Source organism: Cyprinus carpio, chromosome A6 (genome assembly GCF_018340385.1).
Source record: "Cyprinus carpio isolate SPL01 chromosome A6, ASM1834038v1, whole genome shotgun sequence".
In the NCBI taxonomy this organism is placed as follows: Eukaryota; Metazoa; Chordata; class Actinopteri; order Cypriniformes; family Cyprinidae; genus Cyprinus; species Cyprinus carpio.
This window is the reverse complement of record NC_056577.1, coordinates 5,653,826-5,662,740: the sequence shown is the minus strand read 5'-3', so window position 1 is coordinate 5,662,740 and position 8,915 is coordinate 5,653,826. Positions and strand designations below refer to the sequence as shown.

The window sequence follows — 8,915 nt, the reverse complement described above, 5'->3', positions numbered from 1 at the left end:
TCAGAAACACAAACTTCCCACATTATGCCCTCTGTTCTGCTCAGACGGTGTGAGCTTCTCTCTCGTGTGACATTTGTTCTTTGTTATGATCAGAAGGTTTGCACACATCAGAAATCTCTGCAGGATTGGACGGGACGCTCAACATCAGAAATCTCTGCAGGATTGGACGGGACGCTCACGGAGGGCATTCACACTCACTTCATGCTGCTCGATTCACTAGATTCCTATCCGCTTCTTATAACCTGTGCGTGTTCAACTATTGCAGTGGCAAACATCCTGAAAAGCTCACAGGAAATATACAAAAATCAATGAAAAAAATTCACTAGATTACAGTAGAATAGGAATGCAATCAATTCAACTCAGCGGCTTCAAAAACAAATTTTAAGCTCAATGATTTCAGTGCTTGAAAAAACTTCAAAAACGTCAACGGAATGCTAAGTAATTTGCAATCAACAAAAAAAAAAGATGATGGCTAGCTCATAAGTATTCACATTACTAATATCAAGATGAAAAAATCAATCAATCATAAATGCATTGTATATACAATTTGGAGTAATAAGACCATCCATCTATCCATCCATCCATCCATCCATCCATCCATCCATCCATCCATCCATCCATCCATCCATCCATCCATGACTTTTGGCTTTTAAAAATGTAAACTCTTGTTACATTCAAAATGTCACAGGGTTGAAGGTCAGTGTAAGAATTATGAATAATAGCTTTAACTAACAAATACAACCACACCACATTGTTTACAGGCAATATATTTGTGCTTTGAACAGTATTAGAAAAAAGAAGAAATTCTCCAAATTAATTAATAATAATAATAATAATAATAATAAAATAATACAAACCCCTGTGATGTATTCCTATAACAGGGTTGAAGTATTCGTGGAATGATTCCCGCTGATGGTCGCCGGCTCACAGGAGAGAAGGAAGGAAACGCGTGTGCATAACACTTACATTTTTTAATAGAATTCATTTATAACAAATGGAACTTGTGTCAGCAAAGTACAGAAGGACGGCTTCTCGTACAGATGTGTCTTTTCACCAATGTCATCTAAGTATGAAAATAAAAAGCACTCCATTCATTCATTCAGAAAAAAAAGAGATAATAATCTAAATCAAAAAACAGTTTACATTTACAACTAATCAGAGGTAATTTCATGATTCTTTTTTTTAACAAGCCATTTTTTTTTCTTTACAATTGAATTGAATTAATTTCAGTCTATGCATCCAGATGTGAGAGTAACAGGGAGCTTAGAAACACCACGTGTACGTTTGCGCTCGTGACGCTTCAGTCTTTCAACGGGGAAGAAGTGACACTTCGAAATCACCTGCTAAAGATGCTCTTTTTCCACAACCGATTTGCTTTTCCTTTCTCCTAATCTTTTTTTTCTTTTTCTCTTATTACTTGGGTAGTCTCTTTTCTGTGTTATTTACATACACACCAAGTGAAGTCTGAAGGAGATTCGTACGGTCGGGTTCAAGTAAAATCCGTAATGGGTGCGGAATCAGTAGGGCAGTGCATAGAGATAAAGAGATACAAAGTGCAATTCTTCCTACTCGCCCCCAATGCAGTTGAACTCATGCATATCAAATAAGATCCAGAACAGGGAAAGAGAAGCCGACGTGGAGCACATCGAAGCGCTGAACACTAGGTGGCGCTGACAGTTACGCAACGGCTGCCTGTTGCTCGACATATGATGATGAAAACATCCCAAATCAACAACAGAAAGAATTAAAAATGATTAAACGCTGCATCTATTCGAAACAAGAAAGGGGGAAAAACATCTGGAATGCACATCCACAAAGCCAGTGAGGTTCAAGTGTTGAATCATAATATTCTAGCTGCGAAATTCGCACGATAAAATACTTAGTAGCTAATCGCCAAGAGCTTTGCAGGATTTTCAGGGTCTTTCTTTATTTTGGTGTTTATTTGACACCATTTTCTGGCACCGATTGGTGAAATCAACAGGGAATTTGATGCTAAAGCTTGGTCTTTAAAAGACGTAATTTATTGGTCTCAGTGCTGTTTGGGAACTCTAATAACTAACTATATAAGAAATGACTTAACAGTATCGGGCCTGACGGTTATCAAACACTTCATTTTTCGTACCCTTGTGTGTTTTTTTTTTTTTCTCTCTGAGCCAAATTAAGGCCACAGAAAATTAAACAGCAATGATGGAATTACGTATTTGCATATATAATTTCATAGAATATAAATCCGTATACACGGGAAATCAATCAATAAATACTCATACATGAACTACCTAAACTATACATGTCGTTAAATGAATATCGTAGAAAAGAACAGGCATAAATATAAGGCACTCTAAATGCAAAAGAATGAACACATGGACGTCTTTGTACCTGTGGCCTAACGGATACACGATGATGACCTTTGACCCATGAGCTCATGAACATGACGACGATCACCCCGCCCTTGTTAAACCGATGCGAATCGAACCCTCCGGCCGTAAAACGTCTAGTTATTGCACAAGAAAAGATGCGTGTCCGTCCGTCCTGCTGATGTGCATTCCAGCGGAAAACCCATCATCATTCCCATATATTATATCCTCTATATATCTATATTTTGTGAATATACATTTCGAGGTTATATAAATAAAGAATTTATTAATCTCTCTCTCTCTCTGCTCATGGAAGAACTGAGATATCTTCTAACCTTTATACTCTGCCCACCCCATGATTCAGCGTGTGTTTCAAACAAAACGCCACAAACCACCAGCAAACGATGAATGAAGGAGGGCACATGGGTGCGGACAACAGGACATCAGAAGAAAAACATGAGAAATACGGCCAGTCTACGCTGATTTCTGTCATAAAAGAGAGGAAAACAAAAGCTGGTATGCGTTATCTGTGTAGTTTCTCCAGACGTCTGATTGTGTGTCGTATTTATTACTTCAGCTCTCTCCGTGTAGTTTTCTTCAGTCATGATGATGATGATGATGATGATGATGATGATGGTGATGAAGTCTCCTCTCTTCATCAGTGACGTATCTCCTCGTATTGACTGTGGAACAAAACAAATTCTCTTTACACCGTGTCTCGAGCTCCCCGCCTCGCAGCGTCTGTGTTCGTTGACTCCTTTATGATTCATGAATCCTCGAAGCAGCGATTATTCCACACTTCAGCAGTCTAGATTCACCTGTCCGAAATTATTATTATTATTATTACTATTTATTTATTCATGATTTACTTTCTGAAATCAGATCGGGGGGATTTTTTTCTTGGTCCACCTGGATATTTGTCTCATTATTGTCGTTTGTAAGTATTTCTAGGTTTACGTTGCACATCCAACATGTAATCGACGAGTTTAAGTTCTTTTCACAAGCAGGTATTTATGGCTCAGAAGAATTAAATGACCGCTGGATGTCCGATGGCCGATCCGTCTCCCTGACAGCGGGACGAAGATCTTATGTTGCATAGTGGTCGAAGCTCCCGAGATACTCCAACCCAGCTCTGTAAACAAAACTGGTACTGATCCTGAGACATACGGACAAAGAGAGAGAGACAGACTTTCTGTCAGATCAGATGTGTGTGTGTTCATTTATATTAAACCTGCACAAATACTCATCTAGACGTTTCAATGGGGATTTAATACAAACTTTAATATATGTAGGACATTATTCAGAAAGGCAACAGGGTTGATGGTAAAAGAATGGAAAGTTTTATAGTTTTGTTTGACAGTTCATTACAAAGATAATCCATTGCTGATATTTCTACATATATAACTTTTTAAATGATGAAGAAACTGTTTACTACTATATAAATCATGGTAACAGGGTTGACTTTTGAAGATATTTTTTTTAGAAAAACTGAATGTGCGACACTAAAACAGCTGTGAGATCCAGCATGAAGCCAAAAACTCTAATGATTTTAGACGAGTTTAGAGCCTGATGAAACAACAGAAACACTGTGAGCAACGAGAAGCTTTTCAATCTACAAATCGCCATCATTTACCATGGATTTACTGTAGTAGCAGTAACTGCACCATGGTATTGTGGCCTAAATGTGGGATATTCATAATGAATTTTATTATATTATTAATGTGACTAAAGTAATGTGACAAGTATTAAATGTGTTTAAGGAGTAATGGAATACAATTACAGCATTTTTTTGTGATTAAGTCGTAACATTTGTGTATTTTTTACTGAAAGTATTTAGACTGCTGTTTTTCATACAAATACCTAGAAACCATAGTTACACTTTTACCATGGTACTGAAGTGCTTCATATGTGGTTTTTAACCGTGGTTATCATGAATCTGAAAAAATGTACACTACTATGGGAGACCAATGGTATATATGTATATATTTAGTCAGATAATAAATATGTTGATATAACAGGAAGCTGGGAGAAGAGAAAATGTGTGAAAAACATCTATCCATTTATCCAATGGGAAGTGTACAGTATATGACAGATGGTAAAAATTATTAAGCAATTTCCAATGTCATTATTGTTATTACTATTATTACATTGATTCAAAGTCTTGAATACTATTTGGAATAACTTGCACTGATGAATCGCTCACAATAGGAGCAGCAGCATCAGTTCAGAAAGCAAACTTCATGATGATAATCTAGTTCTCTAAATGAAGCCGGATTTAGGCAGAAACACAATCTCTTGGTGAAGCACATGCGTGATGTAACGTGACATCTTCTGAACGGCTTTATGGATTTCTCAGTCAATTCACGGATGCGTGGCTCTTGTCTCCATAGCAACACATCCACCCGGCGGCCTGCGACGCTAAGGGTCGCACGGCTCTATTGCTGCGTGCTTTTGTGCTCACTTTCGTGTCTGTGAGGTGAAAAGCAGGGACTGTGTTGTGCCGAGCGTGAGATTCGAGCCTCATCACCTCGCTGTCTGCATTGATCGCAGAAAATAATTTCCCCCATTGACGCTGGGAAAGGCCAATTTGTGTGGGGTTAGCTGTGAAATTGCTTATTTGAACCAATTTGCATGGCTAACCAGAAGGGTTTGTTGTTATAAATGAGAACGAGCGTTTGCGGGCCGAACAAAGCCGAGCGTCCGTTCGTTCTGTTACAAACTCTTCAGACTAAAATCATAGAGGACGTCTGAAAGCCTGATCCCTGACCTGACCTGGACGTTATTAGCTGTACTGTGCTGATTTAATCTGTGTTTTACATCCTGGCTGAAGTGAAGAACTGTGAAACGGTTACGTACTTCAGTCTGGACCATCGCCGGCCGCTGTGTTCTCAACATCTTGACCGTCTGGAAGATGTCCACCACTCCTTCATAGCGCATGCGCTCCAGAACGATGCTAAGCGTGATGAAGACGCCCGTCCTGCCCACGCCAGCACTGCACATCAATCACAACACAACCTGTCAGATCGAGCTGTGATATTCCAAACCATAACATGTGAGCAAAGTCTAACCAGGATGTGGCCTATTTATAATATTTTTGCTAATCAAAGTAAAGGCCGGACACTGCAGGCAAAACCACTGTGATTCCAAGCACTGGTCAATTGTGGGACTATTGTGCTTTCATATCACGTCTTCTATCAGGATTAGTGGAAAGAAAACATCCAATATTCACATTGAAGCATTATTTATTTGCATCTGTAGATTTCAATTCCAATCCTTATCTTTAAAGAGTTTTTTCTCCACTTCAGCAGCACTTACACACACCAAAACGTAGAGTTTTATTCCTCTCTGTATTCTGAAGGATTTTACTGAGGTGTTTGTTCATATATCATTCACACTGATTTATACAACATTTTATTCCTAAAAACACGGTGAAATGTGTATTTTTCTGTCTGCTGACAGTATATTCTGATTTATGCAGTGATAAAAGAGAAATACATCATCCCCTCAGTAAAAACCTTTATCTCTAATATGACAACAAAATCAAACAAGAGTTTTGAACCTGGATTTATCTAGAGTTCAGATCTATACTCCGGAAATGTATACAACTTGTTTAAACATAACAGTCCAGAAAACTTGTAACAAAAACAGTTGTACTGTGATTAATCAACTGGAAAAGTATGGAGATATCTATTAGCTACAATCTTAATCCATTTCTTGCCATAGAATAAGTAAATCTTTGGGGTGGTTGGGGCAGTTCATGGTAGCTGCAGGATTTTTAAAATTAATCCTGAATACTAGTTTTAAAGACTTTTTTAAGACATGCACAAGTAAAATGAATACCATAACAGCGGAGTAGAGCAATGTCTGTGGTAACATATTAAACCTTAAAATGATGGTAAAAAAATCACTTGTTCGTGAAACAGGTTTTCACAAAATCAAAAAGTTTAATAAAACGATGAACTTCACATTTCAGCCTGTAAACCATTTTTAAGAAAAGGGATTAGTCAAAAGTATCATTTTATATATCAATCAATTACATTTAGTAACATATAAATATATCTTAGTGTCTTAATTGTTTAGATTTTTATAATGCATTATCTTCTTGTCGATCCATCAGTTCACATTTACAACTCTGCATGTTTCTGCTTAAAAAATGGGACAATTGTCACTTAAGTCAAAAAATAAAATAAAAAAATAAAAATTAGCATTAGTGCTTATTAGAAATGCAAATACATTCTCTGCCAGCAGGTGGCGCTTTTGGGATGGCAGAAATATAGCGGTTTCCCTGGTAATGGGGAAGTTTTGAAGGTTAATCATAAAGCTACATCCCAATTCTTGTCATTCTGTCTCCAAATTTAAGACCTCTTGAATCATACTTAAGATGTTCTTATATTATTTAAGACTTCTTATGGGTTTAAATCTGATACAGACCTCTTGGGGAGGTGGAAACGGCCACTGTGCACTTCTGTGCCCCCGCGGTGTGACTGAGCCGTTGTGATTTAATGTGCTGAATTACATCAGTTTCCCAGACAGCAACATAGTGTTGGCCCAGTGTGGCCCGTGTGAAATCCATGCGGGCCAGATGTGGGCCGGATCTGGGCCGAAACTGCTTGCTGTCTGGGTTTCTAACTGTCTCCGGTATTAAAATCATTGCAACACACTTTGCAAAAGGCGTGGTTATTGTCGAAATGGCTTTGAGATATGACATTAACTTCCGTCCAACTTTTGTTAAATTTACATCTACATTTTGTTCTTCTGGGAGTCTTCTCCTCCCATTTCTACCAGTGATGCTTAGTAATGTTGTTGAAGTTCATTAAGTGTTAAATGTTATATGAGCTGTTTAAAGTTACATTCATTTAAAAAAAAAAAAATCTATTTACAGTTTAAAAACAACATTTTGTGATTTTCTAGCGATACAACAAATATATTAATGAATACATAATGAATACATGAGAATGGGTAACAGGGTTGAAGATGTACGCTGTCACTCAGTAGAGGACAAAAATAATCCAGCAAAACGATCTGGGTTTCTTTAGTTGACATTATTTAACATGAACTAACAATGGACTTGTATGGTATCTTGGTTTTTAACATTTTAACATTCAATAATACATTTTTTTTCTTTTTTAAATCAAAAGTGAATCTGTTAATATTATTAAATGTACTAATATGAACAAACAATGAATAATATTGACTAATATTTTTTTTTTTCTTTTTTAAATCAAAAGCTTAACTGATGTTAACAAATGAGGGAAGTAAATAAACTATCTAAGCTATAAATTTATTTTAAAGTGTTACCAATATTTTTTGATCATGAATGCTATCTTGAGTAACGTTGTTGAAGTGTCGAAAAAAAAAAAAAAAGAGAAATAGGGGAATGAAATCATGTATTCATCTTTCTGTCAGAACAAATGATCAAATGATGTCACTTTCTGTGGGTGCAACAATTTCAAGTAAAGTAATTTCATTAAAGGTGGAAAATCAAGTGGTAACAGGGTTGAGTTTTTTTTTTTTTTTTTTTTTCATGCTGAATTATTTGCTTTTGGACAATATTTAGTTCACAGAACAAAAGCCAAGTGTGTGTGTCACCATATTCATGAACAGTGGCCTCTGCTCAGCTCTGTTTTTCTCACACAGACTCGTGTCTTTCTTACCTACAGTGGACCGATATGGGTCCATCCTGACCAAACTGCTCTTTTGTTTTATGCACTTGGCCAATGAAGTCGATGAAGCCCTTCCCCTGATTTTTGGCACACCTTGTTCTGGCCAGTCTGTGAACTGGAACTGCCTGACGGTCCGTGACTGTCCGTCCTGGAAGCAGAGCGAGAGAGAGACGGATGAGAATAAAAGAGCTGCGGCTGCTCTCTGACGCGTTACACGAATCCATTACATTCACATTTACACGCAAGAGACAGACGCCGTGCTTGTCAAACCGATGACGAGTACATGACGCATCCTGAACGAGTCTGCGAAGCTCAAGAAACAACAATAATTAAGAAACGTCATGCTGATACTAAACCGACGCCTTAGTGCCAGCGAGATATATTACTGTTCAAAAGTTTGGGGTTCATATATTTGAAAAAAATCAATATTCAGCAGGGATGCATTAAATTGATCAAAAATTGACAGTAAAGACATTAATAATGTTACTATTTCAAATAAATGCTGTTCTTTTAAACTTTCTATTCATCTGTGAATCCTGAAAAATGAAAAGTATCACAGTTTCCACAAAAATATTGTGCAGCACAACTGTTTTCAACATTGATAATAATCAGAAATGTTTATTGAGCAGCAAATCATCATATTAGAATGATTTCTGAAGATCATGTGACACTGAAGACTGGAGTAATGATGCTGAAAATACAGCTGCACATCACAGAAATACATTACACTTTAACAGAGATTCACACAGAAAACAGCTGTTTTACATTCGAATAATATTTTAAATATTTTAAAAAGTATTTTTTTATTTTTAATTTTTTATCAAATAAAGGCAGCCTTGGTGAACAGAAGAGACTTCTTTCAAAAATATTTAAAAAATCCGTAAATTTTTCCAAACTT

General features: G+C 36.9%; 1 pseudogene; it reads right to left on the bottom strand.

Annotated features, from left to right (window-relative positions):
- Positions 1-952: 952 nt before the first annotated feature.
- Positions 953-8,915, bottom strand: part of LOC122134601 — a 31,851-nt pseudogene continuing 23,888 nt past the window's right edge.